The sequence below is a fragment of the Momordica charantia genome (genome assembly GCF_013281855.1).
Source record: "Momordica charantia cultivar OHB3-1 chromosome 10 unlocalized genomic scaffold, Mcharantia_2.0 BLBB01000010.1, whole genome shotgun sequence".
NCBI classification, from domain to species: domain Eukaryota; kingdom Viridiplantae; phylum Streptophyta; class Magnoliopsida; order Cucurbitales; family Cucurbitaceae; genus Momordica; species Momordica charantia.
The window spans coordinates 16,706,804-16,729,965 of NW_028275158.1; the positions used below are offsets into that span (position 1 = coordinate 16,706,804).

Genomic DNA, 23,162 nt, shown 5'->3' on the forward strand with positions numbered 1-23,162 from the left:
AGTCCCTTATATTTGGATGCTCTAGCTTAAGCATTAGTTGATTTCCTCTATTATTGGCCCTTTTGAACGGAATTGAAAGTTGACGTGGACTAAAGCTTGAGGGAAGTGCAAAGCCCAGACAGATATCGTTGAAGCATTCTTAAGTTGAGAGTCTGAGAAGTTAGAGCATTCGTATGCTGGAGCGTGGTTTCACAGTGCAGTAATTATCCTACACGGGGATATTTTACCATGTCCGTACGATTTCCAGCCAGGTGCCCTAAAATTAGGACCCGATATAGAAGGGACAGGATGACCTAGCCGACACACACAAATCCCAATCGAGTCCTTGTGTGCAAAGACAAGGGCAGGAATTCACCATTTTTGGGAAGGAAGCTGACGACAGGGAAGAGCAACTACCAGACATTGCGTGCTGGTGTCTCTTCTTCTGCATTTCTTGTCTCATTCTCTATAATGGGTTGTATTTTCTGTTTACCCATTTCATTTTCTTCTTTCCCCATGAACTAAACCCCGTTTTGGGGAGATTTACATGCTATAACTACCGAACAACCAACACTCTAGCTATTTTCATTTTGCTATTTAACAGAGCTGGGCATATTTCTTCATCTTGCCGAACATTATTGACCACCTTGTTTAGTTTGCTAGTTGCTATATGATCCGGAATGATATATGGTTAGTTGATATGCTCTATTTGTGATTAGCTACTTTTCTTTAGTGGGTTCGTGGATACTCAGGAATGAGGTCCCCTAATCATGATTAGAACTTGTTTTTATTGCTTGGGTATCTAGCAACAAGAGTTGTGGGTATTCATGTTTGGGTATCTCAGAAGGGAACCGTGCCAAGTTGAGCAATAGTAGTCGATATCATGCTAGAGTATAGGTTGGGATTTAGTAAGAGTATGAGAAATCTCCCCCGCTTTTCCCATATATGTTAATCCCTTTTTCTGTTACTGTGCTAGAGCTTTTTCATGCTCCATCATTTGTATTAGAGCTTTTCCATGCTCCATCATCTGTATGTTGTGTTCTATGTTGAATCAATTACTGCTTTTGTTATTGTGTTTTCTTTATAGTTTTTAGTATAACTACCTCTATTTATTTTACTAGCATTTTTGGTATTCTTGAGCATATTCTTAAAATAGCACAATAAGTTCCTGTGGATTCGATCTCGTTCGTACTACAATCAACAAATATAGTATACATTTGCACTTGTATCTATCATAGTTGTGAGGACGCAACAATGGTACAGGTTGAGCATTGTGGTAAAGAGTTTGGGGGAGAGTATTGGATAACTAAGATTGGTTCAATGGTAACATACAGAAGTGGAGTGTCCAAACTTACTACATATTTGACACTGAATTTTAGAGTGAGAAGGCTTTGGTGGCCATTTTTGAACAGACAGTGGCTTACCTAGGATTAGGGTTAGTATGAACGGAATTGGAAGGGAGGGATTGGGGAAATTTGGCTGATATAAGGTGGGATTTGAAAAGGGAAATTGCGGCTGATACGATTGAGAAGTTATCAATCTATTGAACTTTTAGGCTGTGTCTACATGTATATTTTGTTCAAAATAGATCAAATTGATTTATTAAAAGGATAAACAGTCAAACTTTTAATCTTAAAAACATATTAAGAATCTTATACCTTGAACTATTTTGAAATTGACAAAAGTGGACATATTTAAACTAGGGTTTAAAAAAGGTAAGTACTTTCATTACTTGCTTTAATTATATTTGGAATTTTCCTAAAAATATTTTTTAATGATAATATAAAGGGGAGAATTAGTATAGAAAAAGTTTATTTTTATTATTTTTAAAAACAAGAATTAAAGTTCATAAAAATAATTGACATTTATATACTATATATAAAAAGACACGATAGGAATAAATTTTATCTCCTCATTTTCCCTATAATTTTAATAATTTTTCCACTCTCCCTTTCTTTCCAAATCCACTCAAATTCCACAAATTCTCTCTCCCTCGCTATCCAAGTCACTCCTCTTAATTTCTAAATAATTTCTCTCTACACACAAATTCTACTTTTCTCAAATAAATTTCTCTCCCTCAAAAACTTCGTATAACTTTATCCTAAACTTTTCTTTATTTTTCTTTTTTATTCACTCTTCTTTCTCCATCCATCCAAATTCCTTACTCAAATTATCATTTAGTTAAGATTAATTGAAATTTATAAAGGTGGGGAGACAATATTTAGAAAGAGAGAAAAAATTTATAGGGTGGGGATCGAGAGAGAGATTTGTATTTGAATGACAAAACTACCCCTAAAGTAATAGTAATCGTTAAGAAAATGCTTCAGGACTGAAACATGACGTGTGTTGATAGTGTCAAAGTTTGTTCCTATTTTTTAGGAATTAGTTATTTTGTCATTCATGTTTTGTAATAGGTTGTTATTTTTCAAACTTTAAATACCATAATGTTTTGATTATTCTAATTTAACGAAGCATTCTGTTCTTTCACTCAACAATTTTGCAGTATCTTCAAAACTTATGTTACATGCTTCGTTCTTGTTGTAGCAATTAATAAGTTAAGGAACAACAATTGGTATTAAAGCCAAAATTATTAAGGGATTTGTGTGAGGTTGTTGTGTGATGGACGTCGAAGCAAGTACTATTTTCTGTTGAATTTCTCCACCGGTGGTTTTATGGAAACAAATACCAGGTTTGGGCAGTTGGTATGGAGGCGTATATGGAAGTGTTAGATATTTGGGAAGCAGTGGAAGAGGATTGTGAAATTCCTGATCTCCCAAACAATCCTACCATGGCGCAGATCAGATCGTAGGAGAAGAAGACAACAAGATCCAAGGCAAAGGCCTGTTTGTTCCCTGTAGTCTCATCTACTCGGATTATGACGCTGAAGTTAGCATATGAGATATGGAATTATCTCAAGTCAGAGTATGAGGGAGATGAAAGAATCAAAGGAATGATGCATTTGCTAAGAGTTGCAGAAGATGAAGGAAACATAATCAATATGAATATTGCAAACTGAATCATATTACTTGGTTCTGCGTTCAATGACTCAAGAATTGTTGAAAAAATTCTTATAACAGTGCTTGAAAAGTTTGAGGCATCTATTTCATCCTTGGAAAATACCAAGGATCTTACTCGAAATACTCTTGCAGAGATTCTCATTGCTTTACAAGCAGAGGAGCAAAGAAGAGCTATGAGGCAAGAAGGTGTTATTGAAGGAGCCTTGCCAGCCAAGCATCATGAGAAGAATGCAAGGAACAACAAGAAGAAGAAGTTTTTCAACAAGAATCAACAGCAAGGTGAGGAGGCTAAGATTTCTTATCAGGAGGAGGAGGATCAATTGTTTGTTGGCTCATGACAAGGAGTTTTTTAGAGTCTTGAAGCCAACTAACATCACTAGAGTAAGAATTGGCAATGGGGATTGCATCTTTGTCAAAGGAAAGGAGACTCTTGCGGTTGCAAGCTATACAGGTACAAAACATATACATAATGTTCTCTTTGTTTCTCATATTAACCAAAATCTGTTTAGTGTGGGAACTTATTGAAAAAGAATTAAAGTTACTTTTGAAGATGAATATTGCTTGATTAAGGATGTAGCCAATCAAGATATCTTCGAAGATGAGGAGTGATAACTCTCCAAAAGAGAATTATTGTAGTATTATATTGGGCCAAATTGAGTTCAAATGAGAGAATCCTAGCTACAAAAGCTCACCAAAATGAGGAATTAAATGAGAAATAATAAAGTCAAAAATGAATTCTTGCTTTGTTAATTTTGGAGAAGTATGAGCTCATCATCTATGCTATTTTTGGGTTAATTTTGCATAATCTAAAAGTATTAGAAGTAGAGTTGTAGAAGCAGAAGACATTGCTAGGACTTTAAGATGCTAGAGCCCCCGATGCTTAAGCATCACTTGCGGCAGAACCTCCTAGGCAGTGCAGTAACAAGGTTTACGCAGGACTTTTACTGATGTCCGTTCCACATGCATTTTATCAGGTTTTGTCCTAATTTTTGGGAAGCTATAAAAGCAACAAGCTAAGGCCTATCTCATTATCAATCTCCAAGGGGGAATAGATCCCAAGGAGAGGAAATTATTCCAAATTCGGTGCTGAAGCCAAGGAGAGCATATCCCATTTTCGAAGAGGAGTTAACGATAGAAGTTGGAGCCATTGGGTTTTTATTGAGCTGGAGGTTGCAGCGGGTTTAAACGTGCTCTGTCATGAAATTAGTTGTTTCTTTTCTTTATACATTGTATTCTTCCCTTTCTCCATGAACTAAACCCCATTTTCGAGGGAATCATTTGTTGTAGCTCGTTAACGAAGATTTTCTAGCATGTTTCTATTACTGATAAATAAAGTTGATTTAATGTTTTCATCTTGTTGATTTTTGTTAGCCGCATTTATCTGTTTGCTCACATCTTGTATTGCTCGGAAGGGTATATAGGAAGCATAAGGGGCTATATTTGTGGTTAGTTACTTTTTTCTAGTACGTACGTAGGCACTTAGGCATAAGGTCTGCCTAACCATGTTTAGAAACTGTTATTTATGCTTGATTGTTTAGCAACGAAAGTTGTGGAGAGTAATTTATGGGTGTCTCAGAAAATAACCATGTCGGTTTGAGCATCAGCTGTGTTTCTGTGCTGGAGCATTTCTTTTGAGCGAGTGAAAGCATATAGTGATCTTTCCCGTCATAATCTCATTATATGTTTCCCCGTGTTTTTGTCCTTGCTAAAGCATTTCTTTGCCGTAGCATCCGTTTATGCAGTATTTCTCTCTTGGGGTTCGTTTTGCGATTTTATATTAATTATATTTAGATTTAGCGACACATCTGTTAGGTTTTATACCCTAAACTCGTGTCTTGTAAACATAAAACAAATATTCATTCAATAAATTTGTTATTGATGTTTCTCTTAGAATTGCATTAACCCAAATCCAATAAACTAACATGCGAGGTTATGTCAAGTAACTGGAACAATATATAACAGATATACAATATATATTTAATATACAGCGTATATATTTGATATACAAGTAGATAATGTGCCAGTAATAACCTAAAAGGTCTATAGTATATGGGTAAGGTTGAGTACCTTATCCTGGTAACATTATGGATACGACCCACTTTGTAATAGATACAAATGACTTGATCTAGGTCGTTCGTGTGGAGACATGCGATGGGGTATCCTATACAATGAGTTTGTATAAGACGAGACCGCGAAATAATTAATCTTTAGTTGTAACACTGTTAGCTAATAGATTAATATTTCAATAGGATGACCAAGTAACTCGATCTCAATCTGAGTGAGTTATGGACTCCTGCTTGTTAGAGCTCGACCTTTGATTTGTATGGGTGAGAGTGACTCGAGTCGCTGACTCGATATTTCTATCATTTTGGGGACAAGATCGAGTGAGGAGTTGGGAACGTAACTACACAAGATGAAATTCGCTTCTTCCCGACTTTAGGGTAAGTAGATGAGTGTTTATCTTAAGTGTTGACTCTAGGACTTGAACAAGGGGCCCCACCATCTCACTAGTCCGAGAGGGACTTTCGGTTATTGGTTGTACCACAACCGGACTTTTCATTAGAAGACCAGCGTTATTTAAGGTCCAAGCTGTAACATAGGGGTAAAATGGTAATTTGATCCAGCTGTGGTTACAAACACTCGTGAAAGATTGACTTACCGTTAATGGTCAAAATCCGTGGATGCAAAATATTCTACAGTGAGAAGAGTGCAAATGTGGATCTTTAGTGGAGTGATTGACAGTTAACGAATGTTGATTAATATAATTAATAAGTTTAATAAATTAATCTCGTATCGTTGGAGCTTCTGATCTGTAGGTCTATTAGATCCCCTTGCTAGCTCGTAAATGATAGTTAAGAACATTTAGTCTTGAAAAAAACTTGAATTGTTCAAATTTATTAAAGGGAATTAAAGTTAATTGTATGAGATGCAATTAATATAATGTATGTTGATACATTATGATATAAATTTAACTTTAAATTGGATTCAAAATTATGAGAGAGATGGATATTAGAATTTAATTCTAATATGATTAATTAATTCAAGTTTAATTTAATTAAATATAATTTAATTAATATTAATCAAATTAATGGGTTATACTAGTTTGGTTAAATTAAAATAGATTTAATTTAATTTAATTAATAATTATTTTTATAATTAATTAGATGTTCTTTATTTAATTATTATTTTAATTAAAATTGTTTTAATTAAAGAAAAAGAATTAAAAAAAAAAAGCCCACTCCCCACCAATGGTGGGAAGGGGGAGGTAGGGAGAAAACATATCCTACTTCCACCACTAATGGTAGGAAGTGGGAAGGTGGTGAGTGGGGAAGTTGTGACTTTCTCCTCACTCTTCCTCCCTCATAAAAGGGAAGTTCTCCCCCTTTTCTTTCAGTTTGTTTATGCAAGGATGTGCACAACAGTGTGTTCCAGATTGCAGCTCGAACTCGGCCTCCGGACCGACCTGAATGCTTGGGCGGACCTGCACAAAAAGGTGAGCACTCCGACGATCAAGTCAGTATAGGTCGGATTCCCAGTTTAGTTCGAGGCCAGAAATCATCATACCTGATCATGGGGTGAGGTCCTCTACTTATGGGCGGTAGCCCCGCTAATCTCGCGACGGTTACATTCGGTAATCTCGGGACCGTCGGTTACACCCGGTAATCTCGGGACCGACGGTTACGCCCGATAATCACGCCGCTGACAGTTGCTCACATCGGCCCCTACCGAGCTCCCCGGTAGGTCAGATCTGGGCCAGGTTCACCTCGGCCCTCATACTTAGCATTTGTCGACGTTAGTGGCGGTCATCTCGGCAGTCCGAGTTGGGCATGACTCATGAGCCATCTTGGAGCGCCAATAGGGGTCCTCCACGTGTCCAGGGTATTCCCTTCCCCAAACATTGGCCCCCTCTCTGTCTGGTCCGATCTCGACCTGGCAGAGAAGTTCATTCGACTTGCTTTGGACACGTGGCGACTTCCTATTCGTGGGAAAATACAACCGTCGCGGAAGATTTATCGTCGGAATATTCAAATATTCCGACGCTTCGGATCTCAGGGAGGATCCTAGCCGCTCGTTGATTACACGTGTACGGTAGGGAAATTCTTCTGACGGGCTCTAAATGCCCCCAATCCTTCAGGTCATACCTTACGTTCCCTGAATTCTTGGCGTTCGATCTGAAGGCAGCTCGAACCCTTGGTAGGTCGGTCTCTTCCCTCTCTCTTTCGAACGTAGTCGCCATGTCGTCCTCTTTTAGCAGCAACTTAGGATCCGATTTAGCTCGTAGGTTAGAGTCCGAGCTCGAGGACGTAGAAAACTTTAGGCTCTCCGATGACGGGGAGGATAGTGACGCCTCCACTTCAGGTCAGGGTTTGGAATACCCTTCTAGGATACCTGAGCACTACCTCGGATCCCTTCGTAGGGGGTTCACTGACTGGGGCGTTTATGCTGAACGCACGCGCTAAGCGTGGTAACAATTATATAGATGCAAGCGCACACCTGTCAGAGTAATATAAAATGGATGGAGTATCCAAGTATCGATCCTCAAGGACTTCTAAACAATTTCCAAACTCTAAAGTTTTAAAGAATGGTGAATGTGGAATGAGTGATTCTTGTAAAATGGGAAGTGGTCACAAATAATGGTTTGGATTTGGGATTTGGACTTAGAATGATAAAACCTAGCCCGAATTACTTCAAGTTAGCCAACAAAGAATCAAGGACATGCTAAGGACAATATGCATTTTACTTTAGAAACTAACGACTACGCTTCTCACTTTACTTATGTCTAAGCAAGTTCAAAGTCCTAAGACATTCCCTAATATGTCTATTATGAGATATATCTTAGTTTTAGGATGGAAATAGTCGCAACCTCGGGTTAAGGTCCTATGTCTAGGCTACTTAAGCGGAACCCTTATGTCTAAGGCGCTCCTCTCCTCGGTTTAATCACTCAACAATGCAAATAAGCAACCTTTTCAGTATTGACTTGTTAAGACTTACAGTGGCCTTCTCTAAATCCTAACTTTTTGGGAAAACATGTTGAGCAATGAATGGAAAGTAAAAACACTACTTCTTAGCAACCCTTTTTAGACATAAAAGGCTAACTATCCATAACCGGGCTAGAGACGGGAATTTAGAAAGACATATTGAAGAAAATACAGCAAGTAAAATGGTTGAATGTGGAATGCATGTGTGAAAAAACAAAAGTTAACTAATGGAGAGTTTTTATCGGGATTGAGAGCTTCGCCCTTCTCTTTCAAGCAAGGGAGAGTGTCACGTGCTCTTTCCTCCAAAAACACAACTCTCTTAACTAAAAATAAAGTAAAGGCAAAGAGAAGATAAGCAAAGTGCTAGATTTTATATATTTGAATAAGTAGAAAATGACTAAGTACAAATGGAAACAAAACAAAGCTCAATAAAAGAATGTAAAGTGCTCGGGATTTAAAAACCAAAAGTAACTAATGAAAGCAACTCAAAAGTACTTAGAAAGCAACAAAGAAACACTAAAAATGATCAAGAGAAGGAAGCAAGGCTTGATGATTTTTGGTGGAGAAGTTGCTGGAATTTATAGCTGTGCAGAATTGGTTAGGTAGGTCCTAAAACGATGGTGAATCACCCATTTCCAACTCTTTTGACTGACCAAATCGTGCTCAAACTGATAGTGGAACACTTCTTCTACACGTATGCATCGGTTGGAACCACCAAAACGCATTGGAAGACGCGTTTCATTAAGGGCAAAGTTGGAAGAAAAACTGTTTCTGCAGGCTTCCCAGGCGCCTGGCGCCTCCATGAAGGTTTTTCCGTCTTTTTGCTTCTTTTGATTAATTTGCACTCCCAAATGGTCCTGAAATGTCATAAATACCATATAAGCCATCCACAAACCATAGTATATGAATTTGCATGAATTGGAACTCAAACGATCGAGAAAAATCCTAAACAAAGCTGAAACATAGTAAAAACAGCATCTAAAACCTTCTTTTACGCATGTAAACAAGCGTAATCACACCCCCAAACTTAACTTTTTGCTTGTCCTCAAGCAAAACTTAGCAACTTTAATCAGCTTTCTAACACATGGATAAGGAAAAGCAAAAGCAACCGAGATGTTCAATCATAAATTGTCTCAGGGAAAAGATGTCAAAGCCTACCATTCTATTGCCTTTGTAAACTTAGTCACTATAAACCAAGTTTGAAATGATAAAAACTTTTTCTTTCAAAATCTTTTTTCTCTTTCAAAAACAGAAAACGTTTTCAAATACCCCTAAGGAATCTGCACACTCCCTTCTTACACTAAGACTTTCTACATCTGAAAGACCGGCTACTAGCCCCTGAGGTTTCCACACACTAACATCGGTTTCAACCACAGCTACTCGTAGAAAGACTTTGAAACTAACAGCTAGGTCATAAAACGACGACAATGAGAAACACGAAGTCACTTATCACCAATCCTTACTGCTATTTTCAAAGTCAACACCCAACCTAAAACTAAATGGGTGTCTACAGTAGGACTCGGGAATCATAAATACATTTTCTTTAATTCTCAATGTTTTTACCACTCTTTCTTTCTAACACAAGTCTTTTCCCCACTCTTATTTTCTCTCAACAAGACTCTTTTTACTCTTTTGCAACTTCTTTTTTTTTTTTTTTTTTTTTCTTTCGTTTATATATATATATATATATATATATATTTTTTTTTTTTTTAGCTAAGTGCTTTTTCAACATTTTCTTTCTTTCCAACCGACTCTTTTTCAAAAGAAAATAGCATGATTTTTTAAATATAAATAACACCTTATCTTTCTGAAACAACGACTGACACAACGACTGTCCCCCCCAAACTTAAGAGAGACGTGTCCCACTGGGAAAAGACTTTTGCATCGGATGAAAAAGGCTTAACAGTAAAAAGGACAAGGACTTCCTATATAGGGGCAAAGAAAAAAGCTTAAAGTCTGTAAAGATCAAAAAGACATAAAAGAAAATGAGTTTATCACATAAACCAAGGAAATAGCTCAAAGCTTAGTCAGGCATAGAACAGAAAACTCAACAATCTCTTATAATCATCATCGACATGAAATCACATGCACAGCACAGATGCTTCAAAATAGGCATGTGAAAAGCTAAACTAAGGTTAAGTGAAGGCATACTTTAAGTGATTAGAAGATAAACGATACTAATTTATTCATGCTTCAACTGAGCTCGAAACATAATCAATACAAAAAAAACATGCGTAGTAATGCTAGAATATGCAAACTACGTCATTAACCAAAAGAAGAAAACACAAAAAATAGAAAAGAAGGAACCTCCCCTTCATGAAGTCGGAGGTTGTGGACTAGGATCAGTGTCAGTGCTGGGAGATGGATGACCAAGGATAGCAGCTAGCGCTGGAGGCCATGAAGGTAAACCGCAAAATCCAATGAAGTCCTTAAGTTGTAGATATGTTGCACGACTTCTCGAACCTGATCTCGCAGCTGTTGGTTCTCCTCTCGAAGACGACGGATCTCCGATGTAGGAGACATCCCAGTACCTTCCCTTCTTTGTAACGCATGGGCGATAATACGCCGAATATTCTTCTCTTCCACAATTGGGGCATCTCTCTTATTAATTGATCCTCAGGGAGCTGTACACCTTGTCGCAAGCATAAAGAAGTGACCAACGTGGGTGATAAAGCTTACCACGTGTCCGGTGGGCACACTCATGGATACTGGTATTTATCAATTCTCCATAATTCACATCTATGCCCTTTAGCATGGCATAAACAGCAATGCCCTATCCTGAGTGACATGCTCATCATGCTCCGTTGGCAGAATTCTGTTTTTGACTATGTATAACCATCCTGCAGCAGCTAGGGAAACATCCTCGGGTTTTAGTCGTACCTTGCCATGAGTAGTCAAATCCCAAGTGGCAGAGGGCTTCCCAACACATTCTAGAGCCTCATCAAGCTGTTCCAGAGTTGGAGTCACTAACATCTTATTGCCCACAGCATCTCTGATATTCTCAATGTTGAAGGTGTAGTTGATCTGAGTGGCATCAAACCGTATTTCCTCCCGCGCACTATGGCTATATGTGACTGGGGATGGACAGCAGCATAGAACTCTCTGACTAACTCCAAAGCCTCATTGTATAGGCTGAATGAGTGGTCTCCATTCTTTGTCTCTAGCGGTCTCCCTCCAATCATCAGGCACATCTCCTAGGGTGAGATTAAATCCCAATTCTGTCATAATCTTACGGGATTTCATTAATGAAGTTCGAGTGGCTAAATTTGCTGCGTTCCATTTCGTCTCGACCTCCTCTCCCTCAGACAAGTCCAGTTCAATTGTATCAACTGGCCCAGGTGCCACTACCTTCTTCTTAGCTTCAGCTGCTTTAGCTTTCGCAGCTCTCGTTTTAGGTTCATTCATGGGCACTGTTGGCTTCTTAGCCTGAACTGCACGTCGTTTTGAACTCTTTTTCTCCCGCCTCTTGTATTGAAACAAGGGGAAGAAGAGAGTTGTGTGGGTTTTGGTGGAGTTGTAAAGCTTAGGCAATGGGTCTATTTAAAGCTTTCCCCAAACTAAATCCTAAATGGAAAGGGATTGACATTTAAGTTCAACCAAGTTCCTAAACCTAAAAGGAAAAGAAAACAAATTTGAATACAAAATAGGATTAGGGAAACAAAATTTGAGTTTGAAAGAGAGTTCTTAAAGCTAAATCATAGAGGATTAATGTTTGACCCAAAATAAAGCCCATGCTATCGAAAATTAAAACCCAAACCGTGAAGGAAAACGAAACTCGAACTGCTGGAAAACAGGGCAGGCGCCAGGCGCCTGCGTGATTTATTTCGCAAAGGGCAGGCGCCAGGCGCCTGCGTAAAAATTTTTTCAATGTTTTTTTTTTTTTTTTTTTCTTTCTTTTTGTTTTTCAACGTTTTCCAAAAACATTCTTAATAAGCAAAACTTTTTATAATTAGACAAAAAGAATGTAAGATACAAAAATTCCTTCCTTTACTTTTGTTCTTCCAAACGGATAAGAAGGAAAAACATTTTTCGCAAAAATTTATTGACCTGAAAGTTGAATAGAGGTTTTTCCTCTATCCACTGGTTCTCCAAAATACGGCTTAAGTCTCTGCCCATTTACTTTAAAAACATTTCCCTTAGAGTCAACTAGATCCACTGCCCCATATGGGTAGACTTTAAAAATTTGAAAGGGACCAGACCATCTAGACTTAAGTTTTCCAGGGAAAAGTTTCAACCTAGAGTTGAATAACAGAACCAGATCACCTTCTTGAAGATTGTTCGGCGAAGACGCCTATCATGCCACTGTTTAGTTTTTTCCTTAAACAACTTAGCATTCTCATAAGAAAAGTGCCTGTGTTCTTCTAATTCCAACAATTGTAACTTCCTCGCTTCACCTGCAGCCAACAAATCAAAATTTAATTTCTTAGTAGCCCAAAATGCTTTATATTCTAGCTCAAGAGGCAAATGACATGCTTTTCCAAAAACTAGCCTATAGGGGGACATGCCGAGGGGAGTCTTAAATGCTGTCCTATATGCCCAAAGTGAATCATCAAGCTTAAAAGACCAATCCCTACGGTTAAGATTTACAGTTTTTTCTAAAATGTTTTTTATCTCCCTATTAGATATTTCGGCTAACCCATTCGACTGAGGATGATACGCTGTTGCAACCCTATGACGCACATTGTATTTAGTCAGCAACTTTTGCATAGACCTATTCACAAAATGAGCCCCCCATCGCTTATCAGACAACGCGGGGTTCCATAACGCGTAAAAATGTGCTTTTGCAGAAAACGAATGACAACTTTGGAATCATTGGTAGCAGTTGCAATGGCTTCTATCCATTTCGAAACATAATCTACTGCTAACAATATATAAAGCTTACCATTAGAAGATGGAAATGGACCCATAAAATCTATACCCACACATCAAATATTTCAATCTCCAGGATCGGGGTTTGAGGCATTTCGTGGCGTTTAGATATATTACCTGTCTGTTGGCATTTGTCACAAACCTGGGCAAACTTATGTGCATCTTTGAACAGAGTGGGCCAAAAGAACCCACTTTGCAAAACTTTGGCTGCGGTTTGTGTCCTGCAAAATGTCCTCCATATGGAGACATATGACAAGCGTCTAATATCGCCTCGTGCTCTTCTTCTGCGACACACCTGCGTAAGATATTGTCAGGTCCTAGCTTATATAAAAAAGGCTCACCAACGATAACATCGAACTTCATTTAGAAATTTCTTTACCTGTTGCTTGTTGAACTCATAAGGAACTATTCGACTTACCAAATAATTTGCTATATCGGCATACCACGGAACTGAATCAACTCGCAAGAGTTGCTCGTCAATAAACTGTTCACGAATAACAGTTCCATCATCACAGAGCGGGGATTCCAATCTAGACAGGTGATCAGCAACTTGGTTTTCAGTACCCTTCCTGTCCCTAACTTCAATATCAAACTCTTGAAGTAACAAAATCCACCGTATCAAACGTGGTTTAGCATCTTTTTTAGCAAATAAATATTTTAAAGCAGAATGGTCAGTAAAAGCAATGACTTTTGTGCCTATCAAGTAAGACCTAAACTTATCAAAGGCGAACACAACTGCTAACAGTTCCTTTCAGTAGTAGTGTAATTGAGTTGTGCACCGGTCAGAGTCTTACTAGCATAATACACAGGATGCAAGATCTTGTTTTACGTTGTCCTAACATAGCTCCTATTGCATAATCACTAGCATCACACATGAGCTCAAAAGGTAAATCCCAATTAGGTTCGATAATTATAGGGGCTGAACTTAGAGCAACTTTCAACATTTCAAATGATTTTAAACAGTCATCATAAAAAACAAATGGTCTATCATGTTCTAACAATTGACACAAGGGTTTAGAAATTTTAGCAAAGTCTTTTATAAAGCGGCGGTAAAATCCCCCATGCCCTAAAAAACTTCTAATCCCTTTGACATTTGTAGGAGGAGGTAGCTTTGAAATGATGTCTATCTTAGCGTGGTCTACCTCTATTCCTTGCTTGGAAATTTTGTGACCCAAAACAATACCCCTTGTACCATGAAATGACACTTCTCCCAATTTAGGACTAGGTTTGTTTGTTCACATCTCTCCAATACTCTCTCCAAATTAACTAAACATGCGTCGAAGAATTTCCAAAAACAGAAAAGTCATCCATAAAAACCTCTAGAATATTTTCTACCATGTCAGAGAAGATGGCCATCATACACCTCTGAAAAGTCGCGGGTGCATTGCATAGTCCAAAGGGCATTCGCCTAAAAGCGAACGTACCATACGGACACGTAAATGTTGTCTTCTCTTGGTCTTCTGGAGCAATAGTAATTTGATTATAACCCGAATATCCATCTAAAAAACAATAGAAATCCTTACCTGCCAGACGGTCGAGCATCTGGTCAATAAACGGGAGAGGAAATGGTCTTTCTTTGTTACTTGTTGAGTTTGCGATAGTCAATGCAAACTCTCCACCCGCTCACAGTTCGGGTTGAGATGAGCTCATTCTCCTCGTTGGCCACCACGGTTATACCCCCTCTTTGGTACACACTGTACTGGGCTTACCCAGCTGCTGTCGGATATTGGGTATATAACACCGGCGTCAAGCCATTTAAGAATTCTTTCCTTACAACCTCTTTCATCTTCGGGTTCAACCGCCTTTGACTCTCAATAGAGTTCTTAGTATCTTCTTCCAATAGAATTTTGTGCATGCAAAAGGCCGGGCTTATCCCTCGGATATCTGCTATCGTCCATCCAATGGCCTTTTTGTGCTTCTCCAAAATCTGCAATAAAGAATATTCATGAGTAGGTGATAAATTGGAAGCTATAATAACTGGTAAAGTGTCGTTATCCCCTAGATACGCATATTTCAAATGCGACGGCAATGGCTTTTGCTCCAACGTGGGTGGTTCCACTATGGACGGAAGTAACGACTTGCATTCTTCTTTTTGTATTTTTTCAATAGGACTAGCCACATCTTCTGGTCCTTCTGCTATCTTATCAAGCTCTTCTTCAATCTCTGTAACTAACGAGTCATAAACTCATCAAACATAATAGGATTCAAGCTATTTATAGCAGAGCACTCTTCAAAGTCTCCTGGTAATTTCATGGCATCTAGAACGTTAAATTTAACTTCTTCATTATTTACCCTCATTGTAATCTCTCCCTTCCTTACATTAAAAACTGTATCCCCAGTGGCTAGAAATGGTCTTCCCAAAATAATGGGAACGTCTAAGTCTGCCTCGCAATCTAGAATGATAAAGTCCGCAGGGAAAATGAATTTGTCCACCTGGACTAAAACATCTTCTATCTTTCCCTCAGGTTTATGATAGATCTATCTGCTAGTTGGAGGGTAACCGTAGTAGGTCTAGCTTCTCCTATGCCTAAAGATTTGAAAACTGATAATGGCATAAGATTAATGCTAGCGCCTAGATCACATAATGCCCTACCTAAGTTTTTTCCTCCTATGGAACATGGAATGGTAAAACTGCCAGGATCATTACATTTCATGGGTAGCGGGCTGCCTACAGCTTCACTACGCATTTTGTCATGGCTACCAGTTCATGCTCTCCTATTTTTTCTTCCTAGAAACTATATCTTTCAAAAACTTAGCATAATTTGGCATCTGTTCTAGAGCATCTACTAATGGTATATTTATATGCAGTTGTTTTAAAATATCTAAAAATTTTCTAAACTGGGAATCATTATTTTTCTTAACTAATCTTTGTGGAAACGGGGGAGTAGGGGTAAAAGAAGGCTGTACCTGTGGAGGAACACTCGGGGTGTCCTCATTACCTTTTCTAATATTTTTTTTCTGGTGTTGTTGGATTTTCTGGTATCTTTACAATTGGTTCAGTGGACGGAATCTGTACATCTGTTGTTGGCATTGTTGGTCCATCATATGTCAGTCCACTCCTGAGGGTGACAGCTTTGCACTGTTCTTTCCCTTCTCGTTTTGGTAATTCAGTATGGCCTGGAAAAGAACCTTGTGGTCTATTCTTCAATTCATTGGCGAGCTGTCCCAATTGGGTCTCGAAATTCCTCATTGATGCCGCTTGGGATTGTATCACTGCGTCGGTTCGGGCCATGTACTCCTTCATCATATTCTCAAGATGATTGAGTTGTTATTTGAACTGGTGGAGTCTGTGTTCTCTGATTTACTGCTGTTGCGGTGGTGGGATGTATTGCTGTGTAGGTGGAACATAGGCTGCTTGTTCTGTTGGCTCTGCCCTTGATTAAAACCGCTCGAACCTCCTTGTCCTCCCCATGAGAAATTAGGGTGGTGCCTCCAACCTGGGTTGTAGGTGTTCGAATATGGGTTAAAGTTCCTATTGTTCCCATGTCCTACATAAAAAACAGAAGCAGGGTTATGTGGACAATTATCATAAATATGGTTTTCACTGCAAAATGAACAAATGAGATCGTTGACTTGGCAAACAGGGGCAGGAGTGCAATAATCCGACTGCACAGGTTGTATCGGCGTGGCTAATGGATTTTTTATTCCCAATGCCATCTCTTTCAGCCTCTGGTTCATTGTAACCATCTCTTTTTGCATCGAGGTCGCAATGTCCAGAGCCAAAAACTCCAGCTGGATCTTGCTTCTTTGGTGCTGCCCTAGATCTTTGCGAACACCATAGTTCGTTGTGTGAAGCTAAGTCATTTAGGATGTCAACTATCTCGTTGAATGTCTTCTTTGTAAAGGCTCCGTTGGCAGCATTGTTTAGCATCATCTTAGTAGGATGATCTAAACCTCTAAAGAAATGTTCTATCTGGATGCATGCCGGCAAGCCATGGTTCGGACATTTCCTGATTAGTTCTTTAAATCTCTCCCACGCCTCGTGAACAGGTTCACGATCATATTGTCTAAAGGAGATGATCTCCTCTCTGATATCAGCGTGGCGAGTAGGTGGAAAGAATTTTGTTAAGAACTTCTCCACTAACGACCCCCATGTGGTGATGGATCCCGGTGGAAATGCATTGAGCCATGCTCTAGCTTGGTCCTTCAAAGAAAATGGAAAAAGTGTTAGTCTCAGAGCATCGTCTGTTATACCAGGTAATCGAAATGCATTTGCAATTTGAATGAATGATTTCAGATGATCATGTGGATCCTCATGTTCCTGCCCTCCAAAATGTCCAATTGTCTGCAACATTTGGAACATCATTGGTTTAAGCTCAAAGTTTGCGTGGGCTGGAATAGGGTTGACTATCCCTGAATCAAGTTCTGAAAAGCCGTGGCGGCATATTCTCGCATTGCCACGTCTCTGTTGTCCGCCATCTGGATATGGTTGAATTCATCATTTCTTGCATGATCCCTCATATTACCGTTAACAGCAGGTGGATCAACCGGATCACGAGGTGGAATATCTGCCATCGATGTGCTCGTACTCTCTACCTCACTTTCAGGACTGATTTCACCTTCTCTCTCTTTTTGCTTTTCTAGTTGTTTTCGAAGTCTTTGCTCCTTTCGAGTTTTTCGAAGGGTCCGCTCAATCTCAGGGTCAAGGGGTAGAAGAAAAGATCTTGTGCTCATGCACTTTAACTTACCCTTGTGAGATAAACGACCAAAAATATAGAACAAAAACGGTGGATGGAAATTACACCCCAACAACAATTCACAAAAATAAAAACTAAAAGAATTTGAAAATAATTTTAAAACTAAAGTCCCCGGCAACGGCGCCAAAAACTTGACTGGGGCGTTTATGCTGAACGCACGCGCTAAGCGTGGTAACAATTATATAGATGCAAGCGCACACCTGTCAGAGTAATATAAAATGGATGGAGTATCCAAGTATCGATCCTCAAGGACTTCTAAACAATTTCCAAACTCTAAAGTTTTAAAGAATGGTGAATGTGGAATGAGTGATTCTTGTAAAATGGGAAGTGGTCACAAATAATGGTTTGGATTTGGGATTTGGACTTAGAATGATAAAACCTAGCCCGAATTACTTCAAGTTAGCCAACAAAGAATCAAGGACATGCTAAGGACAATATGCATTTTACTTTAGAAACTAACGACTACGCTTCTCACTTACTTATGTCTAAGCAAGTTCAAAGTCCTAAGACATTCCCTAATATGTCTATTATGAGATATATCTTAGTTTTAGGATGGAAATAGTCGCAACCTCGGGTAAGGTCCTATGTCTAGGCTACTTAAGCGGAACCCTTATGTCTAAGGCGCTCCTCTCCTCGGTTTAACCACTCAACAATGCAAATAAGCAACCTTTTCAGTATTGACTTGTTAAGACTTACAGTGGCCTTCTCTAAATCCTAACTTTTTGGGAAAACATGTTGAGCAATGAATGGAAAGTAAAAACACTACTTCTTAGCAACCCTTTTAGACATAAAAGGCTAACTATCCATAACCGGCCTAGAGACGGGATTTAGAAAGACATATGAAAGAAATACAGCAAGTAAAATGGTTGAATGTGGAATGCATGTGTGAAAAAACAAATTAACTAATGGAGAGTTTTTATCGGGATTGAGAGCTTCGCCCTTCTCTTTCAAGCAAGGGAGAGTGTCACGTGCTCTTTCCTCCAAAAACACAACTCTCTTAACTAAAAAATAAAGTAAAGGCAAAGAGAAGATAAGCAAAGTGCTAGATTTTTATATATTTGAATAAGTGAAAATGACTAAGTACAAATGGAAACAAAACAAAGCTCAATAAAAGAATGTAAAGTGCTCGGGTTTAAAACCAAAAGTAACTAATGAAAGCAACTCAAAGTACTACTTAGAAAGCAACAAAGAAACACTAAAAATGATCAAGAGAAGGAAGCAAGGCTTGATGATTTTTGGTGGAGAAGTTGCTGGAATTTTATAGCTGTGCAGAATTGGGTTAGGTAGGGTCCTAAAACGATGGTGAATCACCCATTTCCAACTCTTTTGACTGACCAAATCGTGCTCAACTGATAGTGGAACACTTCTTCTACAACGTATGCATCGGTTGGACCACCAAACAAAACGCATTGGAAGACGCGTTTCATTAAGGGCAAAGTTGGAAGAAAAAAACTGTTTTCTGCAGGCTTCCAGGCGCCTGGCGCCTCCATGAAGGTTTTTCCGTCTTTTTGCTTCTTTTGATTAATTTGCACTCCCAAATGGTCCTGAAATGTCATAAATACCAATATAAGCCATCCACAAACCATAGTATATGAATTTGTCAATGAATTGGAACTCAAACGATCGAGAAAAATCCTAAACAAAGCTGAAACATAGTAAAACAGCATCTAAAACCTTCTTTTACGCATGTAAACAAGCGTAATCACACCCCCAACTAACTTTTTGCTTGTCCTCAAGCAAAACTTAGCAACTTAATCAGCTTTCTAACACATGGATAAGGAAAAGCAAAAGCAACCGAGATGTTCAATCATAAATTGTCTCAGGGAAAAGATGTCAAAGCCTACCATTCTATTGCCTTTGTAAACTTAGTCACTATAAACCAAGTTTGAAATGATAAAAACTTTTTCTTTCAAAATATCTTTTTCTCTTTCAAAAACAGAAAACGTTTTCAAATACCCCTAAGGAATCTGCACCACTCCCTTCTTACACTAAGACTTTCTACATCTGAAAGACCGCTACTAGCCCCTGAGGTTTCCACACACTAACATCGTTTCAACCACAGCTACTCGTAGAAAGACTTTGAAACTAACAGCTAGGTCATAAAACGACGACAATGAGAAACACGAAGTCACTTATCACCATCCTTACTGCTATTTTCAAAGTCAACACCAACCAAAACTAAATGGGTGTCTACAGTAGGACTCGGGAATCATAAATACATTTTCTTTAATTCTCATGTTTTTACCCACTCTTTTCTTTCTAACCACAGTCTTTTCCCACTCTTATTTTCTCTCAAACAAGACTCTTTTACTCTTTGCCACTTCTTTTTTTTTTTTTTTTTTTTTTTTTTCTTTCGTTTATATATATATATATATATATATATTTTTTTTTTTTTTTTAGCTAAGTGCTTTTTCAACATTTTCTTCTTTCCAACCGACTCTTTTCAAAAGAAATAGCATGATTTTTTAAATATAAATAACACCTTATCTTTCTGAAACAACGACTGACACAACGACTGTCCCCCCCAAACTTAAGAGAGACAGTGTCCTCACTGGGAAAGACTTTTGCATCGGATGAAAAGGCTTAACAGTAAAAAGGACAAGGACTTTCCTATATAGGGGCAAAGAAAAGCTTAAAGTCTGTAAGATCAAAAAGACATAAAAGAAATGAGTTTATCACATAACCAAGGAAATAGCTCAAAGCTTAGTCAGGCATAGAACAGAAAAACTCAACAATCTCTTATAATCATCATCGACATGAAATCACATGCACAGCACAGATGCTTCAAAATAGCCTGTGAAAAGCTAAACTAAGGTTAAGTGAAGGCATACTTTAAGTGATTAGAAGATAAACGATACTAATTTATTCATGCTTCAACTGAGCTCGAAACATAATCAATACAAAAAAAACATGCGTAGTAATGCTAGAATATGCAAACTACGTCATTAACCAAAAGAAGAAAACACAAAAAATAGAAAAGAAGGAACCTCCCCTTCATGAAGTCGGAGGTTGTGGACTAGGATCAGTGTCAGTGCTGGGAGATGGATGACCAAGGATAGCAGCTAGCGCTGGAGGCCATGAAGGTAAAACCGCAAAATCCAATGAAGTCCTTAAGTTTGTAGATATGTTTTGCAACGACTTCTCGAACCTGATCTCGCAGCTGTTGGTTCTCCTCTCGAAGACGACGGATCTCCGATGTAGGAGACATCCCAGTACCTTTCCTTCTTTGTAACGCATGGCGATAATACGCCGAATATTCTTCTCTTCCACAATTGGGGCACTCTCTTAATTTGATCCTCAGGGAGCTGTACACCTTGTCGCAAGCATAAAGAAGTGACCAAACGTGGGTGATAAAGCTTAACCACGTGTCCGGTGGGCACACTCATGGATACTGGTATTTATCAATTCTCCATAATTCACATCTATGCCCTTTAGCATGGCATAAACCAGCAATGCCCTATCCTGAGTGACATGCTCATCATGCTCCGTTGGCAGAATTCTGTTTTTGACTATGTATAACCATCCTGCAGCAGCTAGGGAAACATCCTCGGGTTTTAGTCGTACCTTGCCATGAGTAGTCAACATCCCAAGTGGCAGAGGGCTTCCCAACACATTCTAGAGCCTCATCAAGCTGTTCCAGAGTTGGAGTCACTAACATCTTATTGCCCACATCATCTCTGATATTCTCAATGTTGAAGGGTATTTGATCTTAGTGGCATCAAACGTATTTCCTTCCCGCGCGCACTATGGCTATATGTGACTGGGGATGGACAGCCAAGCATAGAACTCTCTGACTAACTCCAAAGCCTCACATTGTATAGGCTGAATGGAGTGGTCCTCCTTCTTTGTCTCTAGCGTTCTCCCTCCAATCATCAGCACATCTCCTAGTGTGAGATTAAATCCCAATTCTGTCATAATCTTACGGGATTTCATTAATGAGTTCGAGTGGGGCTAAATTTGCTGCGTTCCATTTCGCTCGACCTCCTCTCCCTCAGACAAGTCCAGTTCAATTGTATCAACTGGCCCAGGTGCCACTACCTTCTTCTTAGCTTCAGCTGCTTTAGCTTTCGCAGCTCTCGTTTTAGGTTCATTCATGGGCACTGTTGGCTTCTTAGCCTGAACTGCACGTCGTTTTGAACTCTTTTTCTCCCCTCTCGCCTCTGTATGAAACAAGGGAAGAGAGAGAGTTGTGTGGGTTTTGGTGGAGTTGTAAAGCTTAGGCATGGGTCTATTTAAAGCTTTCCCCAAACTAATCCTAAATGGAAAGGGATTGACATTTAAGTTCAACCCAAGTTTCCTAAACCTAAAAGGAAAAGAAAACAAATTGAATACAAAATAGGATTAGGGAAACAAATTTGAGTTGAAGAGAAGTTCTTAAAGCTAAATCATAGAGGATTAATGTTTGACCCAAAATAAAGCCCATGCTATCGAAAATTAAAACCCAAACCGTGAAGGAAAACGAAACTCGAACTGCTGGAAAACAGGGCAGGCGCCAGGCGCCTGCGTGATTTTATTTTCGCAAAGGGCAGGCGCCAGGCGCCTGCGTAAAAATTTTTTTCAATGTTTTTTTTTTTTTTTTTTTTCATTCTTTCTTTTGTTTTTCAACGTTTTCCAAAAACATTCTTAATAAGCAAACTTTTATAATTAGACAAAAGAATGTAAGATACAAAAATTTCCTTCCTTTACTTTTGTTCTTTCCAACGTATAAGAAGGAAAAACATTTTTCGCAAAAATTTATTGACCTGAAAGTTGAATAGAGGTTTTTCCTCTATCCACTGGTTCTCCAAAATACGGCTTAGTCTCTGCCCATTTACTTTAAAAAAATTTCCCTTAGAGTCAACTAGATCCACTGCCCCATATGGGTAGACTTTAAAAATTTGAAAGGGACCAGACCATCTAGACTTAAGTTTTCCAGGGAAAAGTTTCAACCTAGAGTTGAATAACAGAACCAGAATCACCTTCTTGAAGATTGTTCGGCCGAAGACGCCTATCATGCCCACTGTTTAGTTTTTCCTTAAACAACTTAGCATTCTCATAAGAAAGTGCCTGTGTTCTTCTAATTCCAACAATTGTAACTTCCTCGCTTCACCTGCAGCCAAAAAATCAAAATTTAATTTCTTAGTAGCCCAAAATGCTTATATTCTAGCTCAAGAGGCAAATGACATGCTTTTTCCAAAACTAGCCTATAGGGGGACATGCCGAGGGGAGTCTTAAATGCTGTCCTATATGCCCAAAGTGAATCATCAAGCTTAAAAGACCAATCCCTACGGTTAAGATTTACAGTTTTTTCTAAAATGTTTTTTATCTCCCTATTAGATATTCGGCTAACCCATTCGACTGAGGATGATACGCTGTTGCAACCCTATGACGCACATTGTATTTAGTCAGCAACTTTTGCATAGACCTATTCACAAAATGAGCCCCCCCATCCTTATCAGACAACGCGGGGTTTCCATAACGCGTAAAAATGTGCTTTTGCAGAAAACGAATGACAACTTTGGAATCATTGGTAGCAGTTGCAATGGCTTCTATCCATTTCGAAACATAATCTACTGCTAACAATATAAAAGCTTACCATTAGAAGATGGAAATGGACCCATAAAATCTATACCCCACACATC

The 23,162-nt window shown here is 38.7% G+C and overlaps 1 non-coding gene and 1 pseudogene across 1 annotated transcript; one reads left to right on the forward strand and one right to left on the reverse strand.

The window, feature by feature from the left end:
* Positions 1 to 3,787: 3,787 nt before the first annotated feature.
* LOC148208685 (uncharacterized) lies at positions 3,788 to 21,456 on the reverse strand (annotated as a pseudogene).
* On the forward strand, positions 16,774 to 16,880 carry LOC148208686 (small nucleolar RNA R71). Its single transcript, XR_015788570.1, has one exon. It is a non-coding gene; the product is annotated as a small nucleolar RNA R71 (small nucleolar RNA).
* Positions 21,457 to 23,162: the final 1,706 nt, after the last annotated feature.